Raw genomic sequence first — 15,521 nt, forward strand, 5'->3', positions numbered from 1 at the left:
ACGATTTAAGTAGGAATTGTAATTTTAAATTGGCGAAGAAATTAACCAAAGACAAGTAAAGGCGAGGCCTGGCGGTGAAATCTTGTTACAGCGGATGTAGTCTTATGAAATTAGTGTATATAAATCGACTGTTATTAAGTACCGCATGCTTATTGCTTAAAATTGCAGTTGTTATAATGTTAGACAGTTGTGCTTTATTCAATGCGTATTACGAAGTAAAGAATGTCCACCGTAACGAGAGGCACTCGCGTCCCACATGTATGGCGACGCCCATGCTATGTTGTACGCGCGCGAGTTTGCAAGTATCCAGAGTTTTGTGATCTCTTGTGATACAACATGCCATCGACGAGTTGTGCCGTAAATGGGTGCCAGAACTATAATATTGTTACGGGGAAAAGAACTAAGAAATGTATTTACAGCGTATTTACAAGACTGGCAGCGGCTGGCAAGATCATAGTAAGCACGCGAAGTCCCGAGCTTCGTCTTCTTTAAGTGCTCTCAAAACGTCTTCTTCATCGCTCTGTCACATGACCCCCGGCGGCTGAAGCACCGATCCGGTGCTGGTTAGGAGGCGGTCGAGTGATACGGCTTAAGACGCGCGACGTGGACTACGTCGGAACGAGGCTGAGCCCCGGTGGGGTCAAGAGGGGCGATTTCGTAGGTGACGTCGGTTACTTGACGCAAGACGCGGTAAGGACCAGAGTAGCGTGAAAGCAACTTCTCCGAGAGGCCAACGCGTCGCGACGGAGACCAAAGGAGAACCAGGGCGCCCGGTGTGTAGTGGGCGTCACGATGGCGGGTGTCATATAAGCGCCGCTGATTTTCCTGCGAGTCCACAAGTCGACGTCGGGCAGCCGTGCAATATGGCGTGCCTCTTTTGCCTGGATTATGGCGTCCCGGGCGTACTCTGACGTGAAATGCAGGCTATCAGGCAGGAAGGTGTCGAAAGGTAGTGTAGGGTCGCGGCCAAACAAGAGGAAGAATGGAGAGAAGCCTGCGGTATCGTGGCGAGAAGAATTGTAGGCAAAGGTAACGAATGGTAAGGCAACGTCCCAGTCGCGATGGGCAGCGGAGACATACATGGATAGCATCTCAGTGAGGGTCCGGTTGAGACGCTCGGTTAGACCATTCGTTTGTGGATGGTAAGCAGTAGCAAGCTTGTGTTTAGTCGCGCACGAGTGTAGAATGTCATTAACAACTTTAGAAAGAAAGTAGCGGCCTCGGTCGGTAAGGAGCTGTCGAGGGGCACCGTGGTGAAGGATGACGTTTTCTAGTAGGAAATCGGCGACATCGGTTGCACAGCTTGTCGGAAGAGCCCGTGTGATTGCGTATCGGGTGGCGTAATCTGTTGCTACAGCAATCCACTTATTTCCCGAAACAGACGTAGGAAAAGGGCCTAGAAGATCAACGCCTACACGAAAGAATGGTTCTGATGGCACGTCAAGTGGTAGAAGGCGGCCAGCAGGAAGTGTGGTCGGCTTTTTTCGTCGTTGACAAAGGTCACACGCAGCGACATAACGGCAGACGTCACGGTAAAGACCAGGCCAAAAAAAGCGCCGACGAACGCGGTCGTAAGTCCGTGACACGCCAAGGTGACCGGCAGTCGGCACATCATGAAGCTGGGCGAGAACAGTCCGGCGCAGATGCGAAGGGACAACTAAGAGTCGGTCAGGGCCGTCAGGGCGCATGTTACAGCGGTACAAGATGCCATCGTGGAGGTCAAACATTCGAAGGGAAGGGTCGGGCGTCGTTGAAGTCAGCCGTTGAATAAGGTCTTTTAAGAAGTCGTCCCGGCGTTGTTCTGCTCCGATATCGTCAAAAGCACTCAAAGAGAGAACGGTGACAGGAATGCCGGCCATACAAACGTCAGGTGGGTCGACAGGATGGCGCGACAAGCAGTCCGCATCTTGGTGTAACCGGCCTGTCTTGTATACAACTGAGTAGTTGTATTCTTGAAGGCGCAGAGCCCATCGGCCAAGGCACCCAGAAGGATCTTTCAGAGATGAAAGCCAACACACAGCATGGTGGTCAGTGATGACTGTGAATTGCCGGCCGTACAAATAGGGGCGGAATTTTCCCACTGCCCAAACGAGAGCCAGACACTCGCGCTCAGTGATGGAATATTTGCGCTCAGCAGGGGAAAGAAGGCGGCTGGCGTAAGCAATAACACGGTCTTGTCCTTGTTGTTTCTGGGCCAGGATAGCTCCAATACCATGGCCGCTGGCATCGGTACGGACTTCTGTTGGAGCTGACGCGTCAAAGTGAGCGAGAATGGGAGGGGAAGTAAGCAGCCGGATCAGCTCAATGAAAGCACGAGCTTGCTCACGGCCCCAAATGAAGGCAGCGTCTTTCTAGAGGAGCTGAGTAAGAGGGCATGCAACGTCCGCAAAATTGCGGACAAACCGACGAAAGGAGGAGCAGAGGCCCAAGAAGCTGCGAACGTCCTTGGCGCACGTTGGCACGGGAAAGTCTTTCACTGCCCGGATTTTATCTTGATCAGGACGGACACCGGAAAAATCGACGAGATGTCCGAGCACAGAAATTTCACGACGACCGAAGTGGCATTTGGACGAATTGAGTTGTAGACCCGCCCGACGAAAAACATATAGGACCGTCGATAGTCGTTCGAGGTGCGTCGCAAAAGTCGGAGAAAAAACTATCCATCGTCCAAGTAACAGAGGCAGATGGACCACTTGAAACCGTGTAGGAGGGCGTCCATCATTCGTTCAAATGTGGCTGGGGCATTACATAGCCCGAAAGGCATCACTTTGAACTGATAGAGGCCGTCGGGAGTAATGAAAGCAGTTTTTTCACGGTCCATGTCATCGACGGCAATTTGCCAGTACCCGGAGCGAAGGTCTATGGACGAAAAATATTGGGCTCCATGGAGGCAATCCAAGGCATCGTCAATGCGTGGTAGCGGATAGACGTCCTTCTTGGTTACCTTGTTTAGGTGCCGATAATCTACGCAAAATCGCCAACTGTTGTCCTTTTTCCAAGGTCGAATAAGTCCCAGTACGAGGCAAGGAGGCAACGTAGTTCATTGGCACACTGGGGCGGAAGGTCGGGCGCGATCATTTTCATTAGGGCATTCAAGTCTGAAGGGGCAGGAGGCACAGCAAGAGTTGCACACGAGGAGTCGTCAGCATTTAAAACGGAAATCTCGTAGTCTTCGGCCGGCGTGATTTGCGCAAGTGATATGCCGCGCGGGAGAACTTGTGCACTAAGTCCAAAGTTCACTAGCGGAAGACAGGACGTGTTGTCCGTAATGGTAATGACGGTGTGAGGAAATGCGACGTTATGCGAGAGCAGGACATCCGGATTAGGAGATACGATGTAGTCACCGTCTGGAATGGGGGGAACGGGTGAAACACCTATGTAGGTAACAGCAAGGTGAAGGAGGCGAATATGCTCTGTGGAACATAGCCGAATCGGAGCACTATCGGGGGGATCAATAGCAACAGGTAGAGCGAGTTGCACAACACCAGCAGAACAGTCTATCAAGGCGGAATGGGCTGAGAGAAAGTCAAGTCCCAGGATTAGGTCGTGAGGGCAGTGTTCTAGGACATAGAATAAAACAGAAGTATGATGATCGGCGACACTCACACGAGCTGGACACATGCCAATAACGGCCGGCGTTCCCCCGTCGGAGACTCGGAGCACAGGCGACGGGGCAGGAGTGAGGACTTTCTTGAGACGATGGCGAAGCTGAGCACCCATGACAGATACGTGCGCGCCAGTGTCAATCAGAGCCGTAACAGGTACACCATCCACGTTCACTTTGATGAGGTTCCGATGTGTGGGCAGGGTCAGAAGAGGATTTTGGCGTCGGGGTGGTATAGCAGCATCACCTCTAGGTGCTGCACCCGTTAGTTTTCCGAAAGCGTGCGCCGGAAGGAGCTGGGTGACGGTGACCGACGCGATGGGGGCGAGCGGGAGGAGCGGCGATGCGGCGAAGGAGAGCGGCTAGAGCGCGCGGGCCGAGAAGTGTCGCCAGGAGTTACAGGTTGCATGCGCGGTGGGAAGCGAGAAGCAGCATGAGGCGGGCGGTCGGATGGCAGATAGGGCCAAGGGGTCGAATTCCACGAAGAGCGGCAGTGACGTTAAATGTGACCGATACGGCCACAGGTGAAGCATATTGGCCTGTCGTCGGGAGTGCGCCATTCAGCCGGGTTGCGATACCGCGGAGGCACATTCATGTTGCGAGGGCGCATGGCAGAGGTGGACGAAGCATAGTCAGGCTGATTAACGGAGCAGACATTGGTCAAGCCAACGTTGGCCAATTCCTGGCGTACGACGGTCTGGATCAGGGAAACGGTAGACTGGCAATTGTCGGAGCCAAGGGTTGGCGTTTGGATAGGAGATGCGGCCTCGATTTCACGCCGGATGATGTGGACGATGCCATCAGAGCGATTGGGCGTGGGCAGACTGCGGAGGTCTTCGCAGGTGGACGTAGCAGCCGTGTTGGGGAGGCGGGGAAACGGGTGGGTAATGCGGCGGCTCTTGGCTTCTTCAAACCGCCTGCATTCGGTAATGATGGCTTGTACAGTCGAAGAATTCTTAAAGACGAGGAGGTGAAAGGCGTCATCTGCTATGCCCTTAATGACATGTGCGACCTTATCAGCTTCGGACATTCTCGGATCCACTTTGCGGCACAGAGCGAGCACGTCCTGGATGTATGTGAGGTAGGACTCAGTGCACGTCTGGACACGCGAAGCGAGGTCTCTTTGAGCGGCGCGCTGACGTCCAACAGGCTTGCCAAACAAATCCGTGAGCTTCTGCTTACAAATGTCCCAGGTGGTAAGTTCCTCCTCATGGGTCTGAAACCAGACGCGTGCCGTTCCCGCGAGATAGAAGATCAAATTAGCCAGCATGGCGGTCTGGTTCCAATGGTTGCTCTTGCTCACCCGCTCATAAAGTTGAAGCCAGTCTTCAACATCCGTGTTGTCAGTGCCGGAAAAGGTGCCGGGGTCGCGCGGTTGTGCCAGAATGACGGTTGGCGTGGGGTCCGACGAGCCGGAAGCATCCTCGCCTTGAGCTGGCATGGTAGATGCAGCCAAGGAGCGCCCGCTGCGTAAATCCGTCTTGAACTTGAGCCCGCAAACTCCACCAAAAATGTTACGGGGAAAAGAACTAAGAAATGTATTTACAGCGTATTTACAAGACCTATAGCGGCTGGCAAGATCATAGTAAGCACGCGAAGTCCCGAGCTTCGTCTTCTTTAAGTGCTCTCAAAACGTCTTCTTCATCGCTCTGTCAGAATATGAACACTACTCACATATCGTACCATTTGCTACCCGTCGACGCAAACAGGAAAAGGCAATGGCAAGAGGCCATCGATCGCTCGCTACCGCCTTAGGTCTGCTCTGCGCACTTTTGCGCCTCGGAATACCAGCCCATGTTGAATCATCATAAAAGAAGACCACTTAGAAGCACGGCTGTGCTAGGGTGACTAGATGAGCCGACCCGTCTGTAGCGTAGTTCGCCACTTCACCGCATGACGCAAAGGTGGCGCGGCGCTCAATACAACGGTAAAGCCCCTTCACGTTGGAAAGTGGCGACACTCTTTGATCTACGCCGCAACACCCTCGCCCGCGCTGTCAACCTCCTCTTTTTCTCCTCCTCTTTCACGGAGGCAGCGCATCCGCCCACTGAATGGCTGCGGCGCACGACACTACCCTATAAGGTAACCCTGACGTCACGAAAAGGACGCGAAACTTGCTTTCGCGAGTTTTTATTTCCTCCCGCTCGCCATTGGCTTGCCAAGCGGTGGTCGCCAAGCCGCTCCGAACGTGCGCTTCCTAAGTTTTTCCGTCTTTCCGTAAGAATCTGAGCTTCGTTCTCCGTGGAAATGCCTTGCTGCTGCGCGTTTCAATGCAGCAGCAGGTCCGAGAAAGGGGGTAGCCTTATTTTCTATCCTCTGAGGAGAACGGAATGTCGTGCGTTGGAAGCAGTGGCTCCATACCATCGGGAGAAATGATTTTGTGCCTTCTAAGCAAGTCGTTTTTTGCGAGGTGAATCTCGCAGCTTTCTTTATATTTGTAGGTGAAGTTTCATGGAGATTTTGATGCTCTTTACATAGCCGGACTCTTCGTTCAGTTCAATACAGTGCACCTATAACTCTGTATGCAGTTTTGTTTTTTGTTTTTTCAAGTGAGTCGCTTAATTTTTTGTTGACTCTTCGTGCAGTGACAAAGCTTTTTTGTGTTCTCGCATGTACGTTAGTTTTCAAATGTATGTAATTTATAAGTTAATGCCTGTAACTCCTATTCTGTAATTGTATGTGCGTGCGTGTAGGTATGTGTGTACGTGTATGCGTGCGTGCGTGTATGTGTGTGCGTGCGTGTATGTGTGTGTATGTGTGTGCGCGTGTCCATTTATGTGTATGTATGCGTCTGTGCGTGCGTGTGCATGTGTGTGTGGTACTTTTTTTTCTAACCGCCCATCGGTCAGGTCTGCAACCTTCGGCGCTGCCTAGATCATTCTGTAGTTCCGTGCCGTCAGATATGACATACTGGTAACGATTTTCATAGTGCGAAAAATCGCGAATAAGTATTTTCTTGAATTCAACCAAACAATTATTTTCTTTACTGCATATAGGCATATGAACTTGAGTTGGTTAAGCGAAAGTATGAAAATAAGTCAATTACAACCGCTCAATTATATCCTGACAGTTGCCGTGAAGTAAAAAGTCATGCGCACGGAGGCAAATTTACGTATCTGGCACGTATTATTCGCGGATGCTCATAAAGTACAAGCTACGCGCTTCTGATGATCTCCCTCAGTTCTGATAAGCTTTACATCTTGAATTATGTAAGATAATTATCAAGTGCCATAGTCTTAGAAGCTTCCGTGTGGTCAATCATTTTTTTTTTGCGAGACTTAGGGTACTCCCAAAGGTGATGGAATGCATTTTCTCGTCGTTTCATAGTGAAGGAATACAGGCGCATGTGTAAAGTTCTATGTTGACTGTTTCGCAAACAGAACACGTAATTTGCACAGTGGCACTGGTACAAAGGCTTTTGGCCCACTCATTTTGGCGAATTCACTTTAAGTAAACTATCACATTTTTCTTGGCTAACTTCTCTGAGCCTTTTAAGAGCAAGGATTATGAACCAAATTCACGTTTATACTTTACGCTGCTTATATTATATGCGCCCAATACACCTCCGCGTTACTGAGAACACCAGTGGCGACGTAGAGGCCAACAATTCAGCGACTGCTTGGTACTCATTTTTGTCGGAGCGCTTCCGCCTGTATTTATCGAAGCGTCCTAAAAAAAGAAAAAAAAAAGGTCACGACCTCCTATCGGAAGCGCACTTTCGTCATTGCAGTTTCAGAAGGGTTTAACTCCCATACAACGCTTCAAAAGGCCGAATAAACAGGCACGCGCATTGATGCTAATGCGGCTGCAACGAGCCAAAGGAGAGTTCAGCGTACCTTGCGCACCGTGCCGGCCCTGGGAGGGGAGAAATCCGAGAAGAATTGAGGAGGAAAGCCCGCGCGCGCAGAGGAGAGTGTCGCTACTTTCAAGATCAAGGGGTTTTGTTCTCAGCGGCGCAAGTAGTCTGGTACTTCTGGCAGACGGCGCGCAACAAATAAAGCATGCAGAGTGAGAAACTGCCATCTGCAGCCGTCGGTTAGTGCGATGTCCTTTAAATTCGCGTTGCGTCTTCAGTATACTCTGGACGAGTAGAGAAAGGTTTTATTAAGTTTCAGGTTGCTGGTGAGAATTGGCCAGTATTTATTAAGGCTGTTGTTCACTCTTAGAACTAACTGTCTTGCAGTATTTAGTAGTAAGAAGAGGCGTTGTCGTTGTTGTGATCTTTGGGCAGGGTTAGAGGACCTCGGCTCGCTCAAGCTTGGTTGCATCGGTATATGCCTTTTGAAAGGCAGTGTTCGGATGGTTGCCGTTTGATACAGTTCCTTTAACACTCATTTTTGTGAACCGCTACCTAAATAACTGTAGTGGTAAACTTGATGACGCATTCGTCCACGTTATTATCTTTATTTCTTTACACTAGAGACAGCCTTCTGGAAGAAGACGAAGGGCTTTAACTGAAGGTATATTATTCAGCATATTTCCCAAACTTGGTCTTCAGACTTTAGCCTTTCAGAAAATATTGCCTTTACAGAGCACCTTGCAAAGGATCCTTCGAGAAGGAAGAAATATGTTTGACGTCGGAAAACCAGTAACACATGCAACTTACATGTAAAAGACGGCACTGATCTAAGTTAAAGGTTCAGAAACACTTGAGAGATGCATCATTGAGGCCAAAGCCTTATACGTCTCATGGTAACGTCTCCATTTCAAGGTTATTTCAAAACCGTGTCGTCGGCATGAAATGGTCGTCTTAAGATAACAGGCGACAATGCGCACAAAACCGCGATTAAGGATGGAAGAATGATTAAGCAAGTGATATAAAGTGATGATGGGTATAGAGAGGTGAATGAGAAGAATGAAGAGTGAATTGATGGTGCATTAAAGGGGTTTAGTTGGGTGATAGGAGTGAAACGAAAGGTAATGATCAGATAGAGTGAGCTAAGATAATGAAGAGTAAATGAGAGGGAATTCGGAGTGAATGAAGGCGAATCAAGTGGTGATAGGGTGAATCAAGAGTGATGAAAATGAGAAACTTGGAGTAATAGAGCAAACCAAGCGTGATCGAAGTAAGACCGAGATGATAGAGTGAATGAAGGTAAACCAAGCAGTAATTTGGGGAATCAATAGTGAAGCAAGTGTGAATTAAGAATTAATCAAGGGGTTAGGGAGTGGGGGGAGTGACTTGCAAAAAATATGAGTGCGATTTCAGGAGCCAAGTGAGAGTGAGTATGCAAAAATAAGTGCTAAGTCACGGTCCGGGCTGGTGAATCATAGGAAGAGCAAAAACATGATCACATGCAAAAAATGACTGTAACTTGTGGTTTCAGAGTGTTGATGACTCAGGAAAAAAGTGGTCGTCGTGTCACTGAGTTAGCGGTGCTCGTGCTTTCGCGTTCGTCTTGTCTGTAGCATAAGGGACCCCTAGTAGTTTTTCGATACTAAATTGATCAGAAAGGCCGATGTGGTCTGAACTACACCACATGACTACGAGAGAGAGCGGGCAATTTGCTGCCGTCGTGCAATGATAAGGCTAACTACGAAGGTGTTTATAAATAAAGAATGATGATGATAAAAATGTATTTATTGTAGGATGGCTCGAAGGCCTATTATGTGGAATAGGAAGGGGAGAGGGAAGGAGAAATTAGAGCCGTCCTAGAAGCTGCGTGTCCTTGGCGAAACCCTAGAGCGAGTGCAGAATGGCCCTGTCGGAATCCACCAAACCAGTTGCCGGCCTAATCCACTTCTCGTAGGACGACACTTGCACCGCCCTCAGGTGGTGGACTCGCTGATTAGCGTAGACCACCACCAGCTGCTCGACACGTGTGTGCTCCGAGAGCAAATAGGCTGCGTATGGTCGCGTGGCCACGCCGCAGTCAGGACAACTGTGCGCCTCCTGGGGTGCTTCTTCGTCCACAGAGGCTGTCGAGGGGCCAGGTTCTTGCGATGGAAGAGAGTCAGGAAAAGGGAAAGGAGGGCGTCTCTCCCTACGTGGCCGGTACTGCCGCCACCGCTCCAGCACGCCCGGTGTGAGGACGAAGCCGGAACGGACCCTATGCAGCAGCACCTGCCCCGACTTGGGAACACCCACGGGAAGTGAGTTTGGGTCTGGTGGGACACTCGCACGTAGTTCCCTTTTGCGTTGGTTGGCTGCTACTCTCAGAGCTCTGTCTAGGTCATACGGTGGTCCTTTTGTCGTTCTGGTTGTGCTGGTGCTGAGGGTCTCTGAAGGATCCCGGGAGATGACGCGGTTGGAAAGAAGGGCGCGCGCCGCCTCATGGGCTCTCTCATTTCGCTCGATGCCCTGGTGACCAGGGATCCAATGAAGCGTTGCAGTGACCCGCGGACCTCTGCACGCCTGAAGGCCTGTTTGACCAGGAGAACTTCTGATGAGGCTGTGTGGCGAGACTTGCAAGCATGCAGCGCATATTGGGAGTCTGTGTACATATTGATGTGTTTTTCATGTATATTGCTTGAGACCTGGTCTACTGCCCAGCCTATCGGCCGGAGTTCAAGTTCCGTTGGGTCGTCGGCATCAGCAGTTATGAAGGTATAATGTGTCGCAAAAGAACCCACTACATGGTAGGTGACTGCTCCCTCACCGGTGCGTGGGTCGAAAGCTGCATAAGTGTGCACTTGTTCTTGGCTTGGTGGAGCGTCTGCCAGACTCTGCGCATGACGCGCAGCAAATGCTGCTCGATGGTGCGCATGTTGTGCGCCCATGTTTCGACGCGTTGGTGTAGTGTCGACGACAGCAATGTAATCCAAGGTGGAATTTCCGATGGAAGTTGGGGTAAAGTTGATATGTCCTTTCCCATGTAGGCCAGTAGTGCCCTGCCTTGTCTGGTGTGCTTCAGGCGCTCCTCGTGGTCTGCCTTCGATGCTTCGATGGTTGCGCGGAGGGTAGGCAACTTCGCATATCGATGCAGCTCCTCGACACGTGTGTGCTTCGGGAGCCCTATGATGATGTGGAGAGCTGCTCTGTGGAGTGTCTCTAGCTGTGTCCAGTGCCGAGCGAGCAGGTCATAACAGCGTGCTCCGTATATCGCTCGGGATGTCAGCAAAGCACTCACAAGTTTTCGGCATCCGTCGGTACCAGCACCACCCATGCGGAAGCAGATCCGTTTTATGAGGTGCATAGTCTTGTGCCACGTCCTGCGAAGGTCAGCGAGCCACGCATCCGCTGTGCCTGTGTGGTCAATAGGTATCCCGAGAACGCGCACGGGTTTTTCCGATCGCTGCAGTGTTTCGCCTCCGAGAGTGAGCGTGAGGGCAGCTTCATCTTGCGCTGAACCTCGGATCACCACGTACGTTGTCCTCTCTGGAGATAGCCGGATACCAGTTTGTGGAAGGTAGAGGTCAATAAGGTCAAGTGCCGCCTGCAGGGTCTCTTGCTGACTGTGAATCGGTCGTGACGCAGTCCATAACGTGATGTCATCTGCGCAAATGGTGAAGCCTAGTTCGGAAATAGCCTCTAGTCGCTGAGCCGGCCAGGCCTATCATAGTCAAATTAAGGACCAGGGGTGACAGTATGGAGCCTTGCGGGACTCCCACCATGTTTGGGTAAACCTTCCCGACGTCTCCGTCTACCCGTACAGAAAAAGTGCGATCTTGAAGGAAAGAGCGCACAAAGTTGAATGGGCGCCCTGTGATGCCGTGCCTCTCCGCTGCTTCGATGATGGCCTCATGCGTAACAGTGTCAAAAGCTTTTCGGAGATCCACCGCCACGAGGATGCTAGGATGACGGTTTCCTCGACCGACCGTTTTTCGACGCAGTACACCTTCCTTCACAAGCAGGAGGCTGTCATGGGTGCCAAGGTTTGGTCGAAACCCTGTCTGTGCTGGATGGAAGCGACCCTCTGTTTCTAGAAAGTGAGATGTGTGCGTCAGGGCCATTCGCTCCGCCAGCTTACACGTAGTAAGTGAGAACGATACTGGGCGCATGTTCGACAGTACATCTGGCTGTTTGTTTGGTTTCGGTATGGGTGTGACGATCGAATGCTTCCATCCTGCTGGGATTTCACCGTTGACCGACACTGCATTAATCTCATCAAGAGGTTGCTTCTTTGCGTATTCTTCAAGATTCCGCAGAGCCGCCCACGTCATGCCGGCATGGCCTGGTGCGTTGCGCGCATTTATAGAAGAAAGTGCCCGTTCGAGCTCGAAGAGCGAGAATGGGGCATGGTGGCCCTCTTCGGTCACTGGCTGCGTTTTCCGCTAAATATTGGCGTTCGGGGACCTCGACGGTTGGGGAAAGAACGTCCTCGCGGCATCATCTTGGAGCTGGATGACTGACTGGCCAGTTTTGAGCAAGACGTTTGAAATAGCCCTGCGTGTTTTGCACTGACCTGTCATAACCTTGAACGTGTACCACACCTTATGGAGGCTAGTTCTTTCATTGAATGATGAGCAGTGCTGGCTCCAACGTTCCCGATACAGGCGCTTGGCGTATCTTCTAGCGACGGCAGTGCGACGTCGAAGTCGCACACGGTCGCGATGTCGTCGGCCATTCTCTACGTACGTCAACTGTGCTCGCTTGCGCGCATTCTAAAGGTGCATCAGCTCTTACCTCCGTTTCAGTGGTGGCCATTCGCAGGGCGTGCAACGCCCGCTCTCGTACGGATCCAGTGTTGGGTTGCTCCGCAAATGCTCTCCTGTAGGAATCCCACCTGATCATACGCACAGTGTGGCCGACCGCACATTTTCGTCCCGTGTTCAAAGTAATGCACAGTGGATAGTGGTCGATGCCCCAAGTGTCTGGATCGCATTGCCAGTCTTTCACGTAGTCTGGTGTGGACAACGTCAGGTCCGGGGTCGTGTTACGCTGTCCACTATGCAGAGCGGCTCGGGTGGGGTAGTCGGTGTGATTTGCGAGCACTAAGTCAGTTGTCTCCGTGGCATCAACGAGTGCCGTTCCACGGGGGGTGTGCTAATCATAGCCCCACTGCGGATGCTTGGCGTTGAAATCGCCACCTATCAGGAAGTCGTCATTTGGGTAACATATGCGCAAAGTGCGAATCCATTTGAACGAACCGCGTGTTCGTTAGCTAACTTCCGGGCGCATGTATGCCGATACCAGTACTACATAGCTCTTTGCGATCTTGCAACGGACATCTACTACTAACTGCACGGCAGTTGAATACTTAGACATGTCAATTTGTGTTTGCGGAATGTCTGTGAGCACCAATACCACCGCTTATCCTCGTATAACAAATTCGTCGGTTGCACCGGCGATACCATTGGGCGGCGGGGTTCGGTGCCATTTCCTGTTTAGATGCTCTATTGACGGTTGATAATAACCATTGAACTTTCGTAGTGTCTGATCTGTACCATTGGTCTCTTGAAGTAGAAGCGCAAGAGGGCATCCGACACAGTAAAACAAGAGGTTCAACTCCCCCGCACAGGTTCCAAGCCCCCGACAGTTCCACTGTAGCACGCGCGGAGTGGGACCGTCGAGAGCTGTACGCGAAGCTGGGTGGCTACTGACGCGAGGCGAAGAGCTGCTGGAGCAAGCCATATTGTCGCTGGAAGTGCTGCTCCTCCGTTTGGAGGAGAGGATGCAAAATTTGTTGTACCAGCAGAGCCAGCTCCGTCTGCTGTGTTATGGTAGTAGAGGCTGGTTTTTGCGATTTAGTGGGTTCCTGCGGATTACATGGCTGCTGCTGCCGCTTGGAGCGAAGCCGTTCGAGTAGAGCTGCATTCCTTTTTTCATTCTCTTCTAACTTCCGCCGCAGTTCGGCGTTCTGTCGAGCGAGTTCTGCGACCTTATCTTCGACACTATCTTTCGATGGGCCGACCAGCTGCGATGGTGAAGGTGGCATCGGGGTGGTACAATGCGAAACGTTCGCCGGCTTGGAAGCATTTGGTCGAGTTTGCTTGAGTGCTGCTGCGTAGCTGAGGTTGGAGCCACTTCCTCTCGCAGTCGGTTGTGTGCAGTTCTTTGAAACAATCTCGTTCACTGCTTCCTTTAAGGTACGTGGCTGCGTTGAGACGTTCTCGTCCTCAAGTCGGTGCCGCGTCGATTTAACGTCATGGGGCTGGACAGTTGTGCGGAGGCTTCTCGATCGGTGCACGCCATGCCTTTTACAACGAGAGCGGGAACGTGAGCGGATTTTCTTAGCGAGGTTTGCGTCAGACTTCAGTTTCGCTGGACACTTCGGGTCAGTAGCCGTGTGACCTTCTTCCTCACAGTTGCGGCACTTGAGCGTTGTCTCTTCGCATTCATCGCCAGCACTGCTTCCTTCGTGTGTCTTGCCGCATGTAGGGCATACCGCTTCGTTCGGACAGACATCTTTTATTGCGATAGCAATTATATGGACACTTCCACCAGATTTCTGCCGTCGGCGTCGCCGTCGTTGCCGCCGTCGCCGTGAGGTTCCGTATAGATAAAATCTTCGCCGTGCGCCGTATGCCCGAGCGGAAGCGTGCGGGGATGCACGCTGTCACGGAGAGCGAACGCACTCAATCTTCCACGAGCAAGCAAGGAAGCGGGAAGCGAGCGCCGGAGGGCGCGGGGGGGGGGGGGGGTGCGCATTTCTACTCTGCCAACAACCGCGCTCGTCGCTCGCTCGCACCGTCTCTTATCTCCACACGGCTCTGACCTTTATGCGCTGTGCATTCGCAGCTCAGTTTCCGTTGAAGCGATAGACCGCACGTACCTTCGCCCGCTGCGGCGTATATGCGCTTGCTGCCAGCGTTTTGACAGTCGTTGTCTGCAGTCATTCAGTGTGATCTATTCATGTTTGTTTGTGCGCGCTCACACCACAGTTAGTAATATTCGGGCCACATTTTCCAACGCAAGCTACACATGCAATGCTGCCCGGATAGGCAGTGCAGCGCTACAGGTGTGTCCCTTCGCACGCGCTGCCCACGGGCAGCGCTTCTCATCAACACCACCGTTTCACACGCGCCTTCTCGTGGTCATAGAGTCTCTCTTCATGTCGGTCTACTTACGCCGCAGCACACCTGCTTACTTAATCAGCTCATCTTTACTACAATTCATATTGCTACCAAAGCCGCTCACATTACTTCGTATGACATTGCTGTGTTGCTATCGCATTCATTGCTTCACCCTTAGGGCGAAACTGTGACATTTTTTTATGACCAAAGCGATGACATCGTTTACACACAATGCTTTTAGGTTCGTAAATTGAAATCCGGGTGATGCGGCCGTAGTAAACAACAGTGTTAGGGGGGTGGCGTCCTTCAAATGTCAGCAAACATGTCCCACGCTTTCCCATGGGGCCCGCGTCAAGGATACGTCGGTGCTCAAAGGTCAGGGCTGCCCGGAGGTCAGTCTTCGTTTTATTGCAGTCGACGTTGTATATCACCCCTCGGCACATGTCTCGGCCGGGTGCCTGATAGACTTGTACTGGCATCTTCCCGCGGTTCACGTCAAGTTGCGAAAGCTTGAGAAACCCGTCAGCTTGCCTCGTGTCGTAAACGAGCAATCTTATGGTGTTAGATGCTGGTTGTAACGCGTACGTGAAAGTTCTGGTGTTGACGGCAGCGGATGTGGCCGTCACGAAATTGCGGTGGAGGTCCATGCTTGATACAGTCGTGAGCGCCACATTTATCCGTGGTTTCACGACTAGCACGAAAGCTTCTGGTAGTGTTTCCTTCTCGAGCCGTGTTTGGTTGTGCTTACGCTGTTGCAATTTCCACGCTCCTCTGTAGCCGTAATCGTCAAACGCGTCCTGGGAGAAGCCTCTGGCGTCTCGACTTGCCTCTAGCTTTTTCATCTGAGGATGCGTAAGAAAACAGTTCTTGAGATGCGGGCGGTACACTCTCTTTTTGTCGTGGCGTTGTCACATCAGATGGTTGGCTTGAAGACGTCTGTACTGCTTGCGTTTGCATGTTTTCTTCGTCACTGGAAAGGGCGGGCGCATCTTCGTAGACCGATGACGTGAAAGAGTCGCAC

Source organism: Dermacentor silvarum, chromosome 2, assembly GCF_013339745.2.
Source record: "Dermacentor silvarum isolate Dsil-2018 chromosome 2, BIME_Dsil_1.4, whole genome shotgun sequence".
NCBI lineage: Eukaryota > Metazoa > Arthropoda > Arachnida > Ixodida > Ixodidae > Dermacentor > Dermacentor silvarum.